This window comes from Rhamphochromis sp. 'chilingali', assembly GCF_963969265.1.
Source record: "Rhamphochromis sp. 'chilingali' genome assembly, chromosome: 11".
In the NCBI taxonomy this organism is placed as follows: Eukaryota; Metazoa; Chordata; class Actinopteri; order Cichliformes; family Cichlidae; genus Rhamphochromis; species Rhamphochromis sp. 'chilingali'.
The window spans coordinates 2,838,361-2,850,898 of NC_137938.1; the positions used below are offsets into that span (position 1 = coordinate 2,838,361).

The 12,538-nt window shown below is 44.0% G+C and overlaps 1 protein-coding gene across 1 annotated transcript in view; it reads left to right on the forward strand.

Annotated features, from left to right (window-relative positions):
• The first annotated feature begins 893 nt into the window (after window positions 1–893).
• dyrk1b (dual-specificity tyrosine-(Y)-phosphorylation regulated kinase 1B) overlaps window positions 894–12,538 on the forward strand; it is a 58,259-nt gene continuing 46,614 nt past the window's right edge. The window contains exon 1 of the mRNA XM_080897534.1: window positions 894–1,958. The gene's annotated coding sequence lies outside the window, so the exon portion shown is untranslated. The remainder of the gene's footprint in view (window positions 1,959–12,538) is intronic.

Below are 12,538 nucleotides of genomic sequence, written 5' to 3' on the forward strand. Positions count from 1 at the left end.
GAGGTGGTTTTAAAAATGCCATTACTCACTCTGTTAGGTACACATGGTCAACGGTCTAATCATGCGGTCACGTGGCAGTAGCCTGATGCATTTAGACAACTCGCTGAAGTTCAAGCTGAGAAGAAAGGTAACTTTAATGACTTTGAACGTGGAAGGTTGCTGGGCCCTGGATTGTACGGCACAGCTGTCCCACAGGGTTGCAGAAACTGGTCCCCCCACTAAACAATGCAGTGAGCAGCAGTTCTGTGATACCTGCCACAGGTAAGAGACCGGTCATACAAATGCAACAGTCACTCATCTACTTGTTACAACAAAGGCATGCAGAGCAGCAGCTCTACTCAACGTGTCAAAAGCTGGAGCAGGAGCCCACGCAGGCCAGTCCTGCCGCTGAGAACGGGAAACGGACCGCAATCCGCACCGGCTCCAACCGGACGTCAGTCCTGAGTCCTGCTGGCAAACATGGCAGCACGGCTCCATACGTGTGGTGTCAAGAGCCCCTGAGTACCAACGCAGCATCATTTAAACGCCACAGCTTACTGGAGCATTGTTACCGTGTCGTATCCACGCTGTAGCTGTGTGACGATGACTCACCGTGTCACTTCAACCGGTCAGCTGTGCAGCAGGTGTGTCATGCTGTCAGAATCTGAAGCGTTTCCAGCGCCTTCTTGAAGAATTCAGGCAGCTTTGAACCAACAAGTGTCCGTGGGTGCAGCTCCACGCTGACTTTGCGCGTCACTCAAAGACGTGACCGTGGAGCGCACAGGTGCTGGGGTACAACACTAACGACCACAGCTCAGGTTTCGCGCTGTAGCCGCTCAGTCCTCCCCCCGACGAACATGAGTGTGTCCACCTGTTCTCAGGTGTGACGCGGAGCTCATGTGTGGACAGGTAGCACGAGCGCTGTGCGCGGCGGGTGTTTGGCCGTTTAGCTCGTTGCTGCCTGTGCCCGTGCTGTCAGTGAAACTCACATTAATCGCTTTGTGTAGTTACAGGAGAAACGAACTACTCGTACCTGCAGAGGAAAGGAAGTGCTCTCTAAAGTGGTGACTCGTGCTAGTTTGTGACAACGCTACCATCATCTTTTCGAAGCGTTACACGGTCTGCATCGGGCAGACCTCTAAAATGATTGCTTTAGCACCATTACAGACTGAACTTTGGGAAGTTTGTATGATAGTATGCGGTGCGGTTTGTTTTGGCAGCCATTTTGTGGGAAATTTCTCTGGAACGCGCTGGGCCGTACTTGCCTAGTGTCGGGAGTGCGCTCTCAATGCAGCCCCTCTCCTTTGACCGATATTAACATCACAGAGGGGCTGGCCAGCATAGAGTTAGCTTTAGCCGTGTCTGCTAAAATACGGTCTTTCTCATAGCGTCTGCAGGTTCGGTCCGTCGGCTGGCCGTTACTATCAAACAGCCTGCACTTTGCGGACTGTCTTCCTTCAAATTCCAATGGCAGTGTTTTAATCAAGACAGCTAGCATGCTAGCTACTAGCTAGCTAGCTAATGTTAGCATCTTGCCTTTAAATTAATTGAGAAGAGGACGAGATCGCCTATTCAGTTGCCCCACGCTGTGGTTGCAAGGGACTTTGTTGTGCACCTGAGAATAAATATCGATCCAGTACATTAAGCTTGCTTAACAGAAAGAAGACTGAGTTCGAGGTGTCCGTGTTTGAAGCGGCGGGCTGCCCACCACCCCTTAGGCACGGCTAGCTGTGCTGCGCCGGCAATCAGTCCCCATCGACAGCTCCGCTCCTCGAGCTCCGAAGAACATAGACTATCATATTGTACTGGAAACGGGAAACCAGTTCCTGGCAAATAAGGCAACTCGACATTATTTTGGATTTCTGCTTTGAACGAAGGACAACTGACCTGGGGGAGGGGGCTCGGTTCGTGTGGACGAAGGGAAATAGGGGTTCCGAACATGGCTGCTAGTCGGAACTTGGTTCGACACACCGCCTGAGGTAAGAACTAGCCGGCCGGCGTTGGTCTTATTTATGGAGGAGTTGCTGGTTATGGTGGAGGCTGACACTGGGTTAGTGGTAACAGTGCTTGGTAGAAGAACGTTACCCTCTTTTCGCCCCTGTTACCGGCCTCGTGTTACCGCTTCTCCGGCGCGGCGCCTCAGATAGCTGATGAGGCAAAGAGGCAGGCTTCGACTGAAACAGGTTGGTCACCATTGCTGGTGCACAGTGGTTGATGTTGAACAGCTTAAGCTGGGGTGATGCGTCTCGGTGGCTGAGACGTGCCTTACGATAACTAGTCGTTACTCTGGCTTTTAATAGTGTGCAGCGTTGCCAACCCCTGCTCCTCCACTTTAGCCTGTGACTGACAAGTAACCATCTGGCGAGTTGACATAGTTGTGCTGGTCATTAAGGGACTACTGGTTAATTCGAACACAAGTGTCATACTGTGATATTGTGACCTGCCTCGCGTTAACGCGCGACATCCAGTAGACTGGGATGGGATGCCGGCGGAGCAAAACGGGAAAAGCGATGGGAGCTGAATGAGTGTGCTATTACACGATTGCATTAGAGACGTGTTGATTGTCCTCTAGCATATGTGCGAATATTCTGCTGTACCGCGAGGACTCGGATGAGTTTAGGTGACATAGCAGCCGATCAGCAACCCCGGGCTGTCCTCAGTGGACCTGCAGCATTTCATCTGCTGTGGCAGCTAACATAGCCGCTAGCTTAGCTACCGCATCAGCCCCAGCCCCAGCCCCTACCCTACCCTACCCTCAAATAGAGGCACACTGGCATCCAGTTGCCTGGAGATAGCTATTCGTAGCCAAGAACAGAACGACAAATGGACGGTGCCGAAGCACATCTGGAACAGTCATAACTTGACACCTTTTTAATCTATTTCCGTGCTCCTTTCCTGTTCTTGGTTAACAGTAGGCAGATATTTATCACTATTTAAATGTCACAGAATGCCCTCACTACATACACACCCAATTTAGCGCTCTGTAGGTTTTTTGGGTGCTGGTGGGTCGGTCATAAAATGGGTGAAAGACAATTTGCTTAATTGTTTCCATTCATTCTTTGTGACATCATGTTGATGCCTCAGTGAAGGTGTGCTTACTCAGTGTGTGAGCTTCCTGTGGAATTGAACCTGGCGTCTGGGCAGCTGCAGCCACAGTGCGCTCCATGGCTCCAAGAGAAAATGTTAGTCTCGTTTCGTTATCCTGTGTGATCAGGAATTAGGCTGAATGTTTGATGGTCTGTGCTTCAGTTGCACATCACAGAAGATGGACCTGTGATTTGCAAACTTCTCTGACCTGTTCTCATTCAAACGTCACGTCATTTTGCATTAACAATGAGATGCAAGGCGGCAAATAAAAAGAAGAATCCAAGCTGACTTTTAGTGAAATAAAGGAAAGCATTCACATTCATTCAGCTCAGTTTCACTGAATATCTTTTCCCTGGGTCATCAGCACTTACCATGTAGTGGCTGTGTGTATGGGAAGCACTGTCCTACCCAGAGTAAAGTCAGTATGTTTAAAGATGCTGTGATACTGATATCTTTCAAACTATCATGAACCAATACTTTGTGATCAAACAAATCCTAAGATTAACTACAATACAATAAGAGTCATCTGGATTCCTGGCAGGGCGCTCTGTGGGAGCGCACGAGTCACTTTTATTAGTGTTCTGTCTTACTCCCAAGATAACGCCTCATCTCACTGATAAAATGTCAAGTAAATGTTCTGGTTTACTTTGACCACTGGAGTGGTGTGCAGCCTGTGTCTTTTGGCCACAAATGGTCAATAGACTTGTTCCCAGCTGATAGCACAGCTGTGACAACAAGCTAAGTCTGTTTGTGTGACAGCTCTTGCAAACCAGTTTAAAATTAGTGTCGACTCGTCACAGGTTCATTCCAAAAATTGATGGGGTCTTTTTGAACACACCTCCACATTCAGTGATGACCGAGTCTCTTTACATACGGAGTGCTGGTACTGTTACTCAAGCTGAATTTTTTTCCCCACTTTTAGGAGTGGCTGTAGGTCAGGAGGTAGAGCAGGTCATCTGCTGATTGGACGGTCGGTGGTTTGATCCCTGGCTCCCCCTAATCTGCATGCCAAATATCCTTGGGCAAGATAGTAATCCCGCTGCATCCACTGGAGTATGAATGTGTGTGACTGGTAGTTAGAAAGCACTTAAATGCATAGAAAGATGATGCTCGTGTGACTGGGTGAATGTGGCATGTTGTATAGAGCGCTTTGAGTGTTCTGGGAGAGCAGAAAAGCGCTGTACAAGAATCCCAATCAGTCCATGTTGTGCAGTTACGTTGTCTGTTGCTTCCTAGATAGACCTGTTTCCTTTTCTTTACACTGGTCATATATTTGGACCAGGGGAAGGATGGATGTGTATCCTCTGCAGCGTTTCTTTTTGCCCTCTGTTAAGGGTTTTCCTACGATTGCCAAAGGAGGAGCCGTGTTTTTGTAGGTATTAGGTGTATTTTCTTTTCTTTTCTTTAAATATCACCACTAATCCTAGTTAAAGAGTTTGGGTCTGCTCGTTAAAAGTTGATTTCCATTGGATGCGCTTCTTTTCAAAATAACTGAACATCACGGGCCCATAGGAACTTAAGGCTATTTACCTCTAAAACACATGTATAGCTGGCTGCCTTGCATTTAAAAGTCTTGTAGACCGTTCCAAAAGTAACCACAGTATAACTGTTATAGGGTTTTTTATGATAGGTAAATTTAAATAAATGCCCATTAATTTTAAAGATGACCTGAACTCCACATCAAGTCTTATGTGCTGCATCAAACTCCATCAGTTCAAATAATTGAATTATGCTGGTGAGACAAAACCTTTATTTTTTCCACTATAATATTGTGACCAGTGTGGGGCTTTTGTCTTAAAATGTTAAACTTTTCAACTTGCTGTTGAACATGCAAGTATCAGTGGAGCTACTGAACACCACACTAGTATTGAGACATCATGTTGTTCAACAGTTAGCTGACTTCAGTAGGAAAATGATCAGTTTAGGCCATTCTGTGGTAAATTCAGTTGATTTGAGCTGATTTGTAAAGCCTGTCTATATAAAGTCCATAGCTTTTCCCAGAGCTGAGGGTGTATGTCAGAGCACAAACCAATCCATGACGTCTGGAGAATTTGAGATTGTAGAGTGCTGAGCCAGGCACAGATCTGGGCAAAGGTATAGACGTCTGCAGCATTGTAGAGCCTGATAATCAGCACCCATGTTTTCTTATAGATTTCGTAGTATGGTATCAGCACAATAGAGAACTTTGCTCTCAGACTAATGGTGTACTTGTGATCCCAAGGCTATTTTAAAGTAGGCAGAGCCTTCAGATTCAGTCTGCTCTTCTGTGGAACCAGCTCCCAGTTTGGATCCAGGAGATGGACACCCTCTATACTCTAAACATTAGCCATAAAACCTAGCTAGGGCTGGATCAGGTGATTAGTTACACTGCTGTTGGCTCCCATGATGAGTGTTTCTCCTTCACTCACTGTGTGTCTATACACCACTTTGAATTGAATTATCAGTTATTATTAATCCCTGTGCTTCTCTAGTGTGTGAGCTCCTGCTGTGGAGCAGTTTCTCTCTTCTTGACCCTGAGCCTGGTTCTGCTGGACTTTTCTTCCTCGTAAATGGGGGAGTTTTTCCTCCCCACTATTACCACGCGCTTCCTCATAGGGCATCATCTCATTGTTTGGATTTTCTCTGTATTTTATTTATCCTACTGCCTTAAGGTGATTGTTGTTGGGATTTGATGCTATACACATAACACTGAATTGAAAATGGAGAACAATGTTCTCCATCACCCACAAATATAAAAGTTTGGAATCACCAGGAGCTGGTCACTAGGCCAATCTAAGCATTCAGCTTGAAGATGCTCCGGATCTGGGACTGGGGCAAGGTTCATCGTCTAAAAGGACAACAACAATGGGTGTGGCAAGGCTGTAGTATCATACTCAAAAAGACTTCAGACAAGACAAGACGGCCTTAATTTGTCCCAGATTTGGGAAATTCAGTGTTGCAGCAGATGAGTGGAAAGAAGATACAAACTGGAATAATGCTATGAAAAAAAGAGAAGAGGAAACTGTACCATGCAAGTCAGGAGAAATAGAACTTATTTTTAATAGATTTGCAAACATTTGAAGCTGTTTTTTTCACTTTCTCACTATGGGGCGTTGTTTATCGAATTTTCAGGTGAAAAATGAATTGAATCCATTTTGCAATAATAACTCTAATAACATGAGAAAATGTAGAACAAGTGAAGCACTGTGAAAGGAGTCACTCATGACTGTAAGACCAGGCTGATCGACCTTTGGACCACCTGCATTGACTGTAACTCAATGCTTCACCTACGACTGTACAGGACCAGCAGAACCATAAGAGCTGCAGCCTAAGAAGCCCAGACCTCCACCTCCCCGGTCACCTGCTCTAGCTTTGCCGGTGGAACACCGAGGCTTTCCCAAACCCATCAAGAGATCTACCTTCTCCACTGTGGTCCTGGGTCTGCCCGGGGCCTCCTCTTGGTGGGACATGCCCGCAGGCATCCTAGTCAGATGCTGGAACCACCTCAACAGGCTCCGTTCTTATTAATATAAACTATGATATTTGATGTAAAGAAAGATTTAACCCCAGTTTCACAATAATTTAACCAAGAAACCCGGGGAATTCTCCCAGTAAATTCTTATTACCGATGTGAGTCTGAATCCATTTTCTGTGTTTTTGTTAATGTCATAAAAAATTCCTTATCATATAAAAGAAATACAATTCTGCCAAGATATGTAAGAATGTCTAATTGTGCCTAACATTAACTTATATGGTATTTAAATTAAAAAAAATAAAACATTTGAATTTATTAAAAATGACTAAATGTTTCTTATTAGCATGATGCGACTTCACCTGCTCTGACCAGGCCAACAGCAAGTTTTCATAGAAGATTCAAACTGTTCTCTCTTCTCTCGCTTTGATATTCTTGTTACTGCATCTCCCGTCTGTGACTCTGCCCATTATCATTACCCATATGGGATTATACTCCATACTTTTCTAAATATAACAAACATTTTTTATAATCACAAAGAAAATGTAAGGCTCCAGCATGAAGCAGTGTTCAAGGCTGTGCAGTATGCTAGCATTTCAGCTTATTTGTGAACTTAGCCGAGAGCGTCTCATTAGCGTTGCTCATGATTGTCATTAACACGCACTCAGAAGGATCTTAAAGGTGACGAGAACCTTTAATGCGGAGATGCGACCCGCATATAAGCTTCATTTTAAAAGCAGTTAAGAGATTTTGTGTTTAAAACTTTTCAAACGTACTAATATTGTATTTTTAGATTAGCTTCAGAAACAAAGGGAAAGACTGTATATGGATCGTGAGCTGCTCGAGGAGTACAGGACACATTTGGGCAAAGTACTTCAAAAACACGAATGATCACTTTGAACAGTAATAGCAGTAACATCAGTCTTTCAGTTGTTTTTACTTTCTTTGTTGCTTGCATCTTTTCTCAGTCAATTGGGTAAACTCAATTATTTTCATTACCATAATTCTTATCTCCACAAGAGACTTTTCATTACTGCTATGCATGAAAATGTGCAGATTTCTAAAATGTTTTATCTTCCAGAGACAAGAATTTGTCATATTTATCAAAACATTTTCTTTAATCGTCGCCCTGCTGGTGTTTTTGTGAGCAATAACATTAATTAAAAAATGAGCTCTACATTTACATGTTTGTGTGTCGGTCATGAGACTTGATTTGAAATATATAAATATATATAAATCATCAATTTTCATGGAGTGTGTTGTTCATTTATATGCTTATTTGGGTCAGTCTAAGAACTCTTTAAAAATAGTTTTTGATGAATTATTTCAGTTTGTCGTTTATTATATTGGTAATGAGAATCGTTTAGGATCATCTGCCATTAAATAAGATTACAGTTCCTTAAAACTGTGTTATAATAATACTTTTATCAGAATATGAAAGATCTCGCAGTCTTTGTGAGAATCACCCACCTTCATCATTCTCTAATCGATTATCAAATATTATGGTCGACAGTATCGAACGCTGCACTGAGGTCTAGCAGGACAAGCACAGAGATGAGTCCACTGTCAGAGGCCATAAGAAGATCATTTGTAACCTTCACTAAAGCTGTTTCTGTGCTGTGATGAGCTCTGAAACCTGACTGAAACTCTTCAAATAAACCTCTGCAGATGATCTGTTAGCTGTTTGACAACTACTCTTTCAAAACATAGAGACAAAGGATGTAAGAGATTGGTCTACGATGGGTTAAGACAGTTTTGTTTCTTGTTTTTAGTAACTGGTTAATTATTGCCATCCTAAAGGCTTGTGTAGGCTTTAACTAGCTACACAGACAACTTCAGTTTTTCTGATATAATTCTGTTATTGTGTGCAAATAGAAATAATGTATACTTTATAAAGAAAAGTGTTTTGTTTATAGATGCCATGTTGTCCCTCTGTTAAAACAAATGTTTGGGGCAGTTTGGACAAATGTTGAAGTTCATATTAGCATGTCATTGGCCATAATTCTTACAGTAACGGCTAAAGCACTTACATGATGCAACTGAAATTAATAATAATGGATTGCATTTATATAGCGCTTTTACAATGCCACTATTCATTCACTCTCACATTCACACACTGGTGGAGGCAGCTACAGTTGTAGCCACAGCTGCCCTGGGGCAGACTGACAGAAGCCAGGCTGCCATATCGCGCCATTGGCCCCTCTGGCCAGCACCAGTAGGCGGTAGATGAAGTGTCTTGCCCAAGGACACAACGACCGAGACTGTCGGAGCCGGGGCTCGAACCGGCGACCTTCCGGTTACTGATGAGCGTCCCAACCCGCTGAGCCACGGTCGCCCCATAAATTTAGACTTTTGTCTTTTCAAAGAAATTATGTGAATATAATTTTATAATTTTATAGGTTTTGTCAAAAAGAGCAATTTCAAAGCTTATGCTTCATCTGCGTTCAGCACCTTCATTTCAATTATTCAACAATAGAGGAAGTTTGGTGCTAAGCGCGGGTGTAGTAGTGTGACATTTGCCTCTGGTCGTGTGTGGACACGAGTGCTGCTGAGCAGGAATGGATATCTGTAAGACTTTATTGATAATATTAGTGTCAGGGGTACTACTTATCATCGTTTTTGTTGGTTTGTTTGTTATTGTTAAGGACATGATTTCAGATGCAGTTGAGAGATTTGTAGGCCTGTAGAGAGTCCAGCTTCCTCAAATTCTTTAAGGCCAGACTGCACACCGTGCTGAGACATGGTAGTGGTATCTGTAGGATGCATTTCCAAAAGATAGGTGACTGTCTTGCAGTAGCTCATGCCATACTAACTGATGTCAGTGGTTATGGCACTGTTCAAGCATCCGTAGTGTAGAAACTGAGAGCATAGCTAGCAGCTAGTGCCAGCCATGAAACGAACCATCGTGATGCTGGGAATGAGGACAGGATTACTGATCAGTGGTGAAACCTTTATTATTTAAAAATAAATAAAAACATTTGTCTTTTATGAGTACATGATATATAAAAGCTTATGTAGCTCATGTTTTATCAGCTACGATACAATGTATATTATTCATAGATAACGAATGATAATGAATTATAATTTAACTGGCTGTGCTGGGGGTAATGTGTTGCTGTAATCACATTACATTTTTCAGAGATGGCGTAGCGCATGGATGCAGCGGCTCTTCTAGGGACAAGTGAGAGTGTTTCAACGTTGTGGCCGTGAAACTTAAGAACGAGAGACCTCAGTAATACTCAGGGCAAAGTATGTGGTTGGAACTGCAAAGCTCAGCTCTGACTTGGTCGTACGAAGTCAATACGGCATCCTGTCGGAGAGATAGAGTGAAAGCGCTGTGAATGCAAACAGAAGAGGGACAGCTATGGCAGACAGCTGTGGAGTGATGGTGGGGGATTTTAACCATACCAGTTTAACGACTGTGCTTCCCAAGCTGAAGCAGTGCATGGTGTGAACATGCTGGTGCCCGCTTGCAAACCACTCCTGAAGTGCAGCAGACCAGCGATAACACAGACCAGCCTCTGGCCAGAGGGTGGACCTCGAGACTGCTTTAGGCACTCTGAGTGCTGTTCAAGACGGCAGCCTCACTGGGAGACCAGATAAACATCAAGGAGTATGCGGAGCAGTAACCTGCTACACTGCCAAGTGCACAGACAATATCACTGTAGCTAAGACCGTCATGCACATGGCAACCAGAAACCCTGGATGACCACAGAACTGCGCTCACTGCTGACAGCCTGATGCAGCTTTGGAGCGGGCGAAGAAACTGCCAGACTGGCACCTATGCAGAGAGAATCCGCAAGACAAGAAATATCAGACCAATGTGGCAGGGAGTGCAGGCACTGACCCGTTACAAAGCTGTTATCGTAAGCAAGCAGATACCCAGAGGACCCTGGTCAGGGTCAGCCCACGGAAAGCAGCAGGTCCAGATAAAATCCCAGGACGTGTGCTCAGGGACTGCGCTGGCGTGCGTGCTGATGTCCGCGCTGGTATCTTTAACCTCTCTCAGCCAGGCCACAGTAGCTAAGAAACCAGTTGTATCCTGTCTAAGTGGCTACCGTCCCGTCGCATTGACACCAATTGTAATGAAGTATTTTGAACTGCTTATCAAACCACACATCACAGCCAGCCTTCCTGCATCATTTGACCAATTTGCTTGTTGTCCCAACCGCTCCATAGAAGATGCATCCTTACATCCCATATTAGGAAACTCTACAAAGCCATCAGGCTGAGCACTGGATCTTCTCAAGGCTGTTTAAACAACACTGTTGTTTACGCTGTTTATACACAACTGTGTATCTAGATATGAGGGGAACCTCACATCTGTGGATGATACCACAGAGGCAGGACTGATTAGCGGAAACGATGATTCAGTGTACAGTAAAGAAGTTGAACAGCTTGTAGGCTGGTGTAGAGAAAACAATCTGGTGCTAAATGTAGCCAAAGCAAAAGAGATGATCACAGCTTCCAGAAGACGCAGATCGAGCAAACTCCTCTGGGTATCAGCAGCTGCCCAGTGGAAAGAGTGGAAGATCTCGAAGGACCTGAGCTGGTGCAAGAACATCTCCGTGATCACAAAACGGGTCCATCAGAGACCGCACTTCCTGAAACAGGCGTCTCTCCTCCAGCATCCTCAGGACTTTATACCGAGGCGTGGTGGAGAGTGTTCTCACTTACTGCACATCAGCGTGATGTTCCAGCTGCAGTAGGTCAGACAAAAAAGCACTTCAGAGGATAGCTGGAGCCGCTGAGAACGTCATCCGAGTTTTCCTCCCCTCCTTCCAGGACCTCTTTCAGAGCCTCTGCAGGATTAGGGCACTGATCGTCATGAAGGACCTCTTACGCCCTCTCCACATATTCTTTGAACTGCTGCTATTAGGCAAACGTTCTGCAGTATAAAAGGCAGCACTGATCAACAGCTCCCTCCCACAAGCTTTTCGAATGCTGAATTATTGATTACGATATGTACAGTACCAGGAGTCCTGGTAGTGTTTCAGTGTAAAGTTTTAATTACCTGTAATTCTCACACAGTTATTTAATTATCATCATTATTATTATTAAATTCATTTTCCAAGTGACTATTTTACAGCGATATATCTGGGATGTATAAAGTTTGGCGTTTCAGGTCATTTTATGGAGTAACAAGTAGTGTAACAAATTACTTTCTCCAGCGAGTAACTACGTAACTTATTGCATTACTTTTAAAAAGAGTAATGAGTAATGTGCAGTACATTCCTTTTGTTGATTAACAAACCAAACACTGCTGATTGGAAATAATTGTTTAATTAGAAATAACTATTTAGTAAAGTGTAATCAATACAAGTTGATGATTTTAAAGTGAAACAGTTTCCAGAAAAATTGTCACAATGAACGATGGAGCTGCCCTGACTGTCTTTTAGAGCTTTAGCTTTTCAGCACTGTGCACTTTTACTTTTAGCAATCAAATTGCGCTTAACGTCTCAAGTTGCAACTCCCAGCAACGGCACCTGCTGTGCTGCTTTAACGCAGCCCTGCTTTGCGTCATGGCTGCACGCTGTGGGCAGCTGAGTCAAACACCTTGGATACAGTCGAGTCGTAGATGGAAGCAGCTAAAACTGCAGTTAGCATTTAAGCACTGAAATCACAGAATGTGTCAGTTTAATAAAAGGCAGTTGAAATGTCACTTTAAGGATGGACATTGAATGCAGTTGAGTTTCACAATCACAAGGTGAAAATCTTGGAAAGTGAACTCTGACTTAACCATCTGGAGGTGAAGTGATGAAACGTTTCCAGTAAACTGGGTCAGCCTAAGTTTAAATGACAGGTACTGGAGGCTCTCTTTTACGAGGCGTGTTCATCATTATAATATCCACCATGAATCTCCGCTCAGAAATATGATGCATGTACTAAGCTGCTGCTGTCTCTGTAGGTCTATGGTGCACACATACAGGCTCTCACACTCTCAAAAGTAGTAGTTCAGGACATAGAGGGGTCATCCACTAGGAAAAGGTTTGTGGTTTGATCCCCAGCTACTCCTGTGTG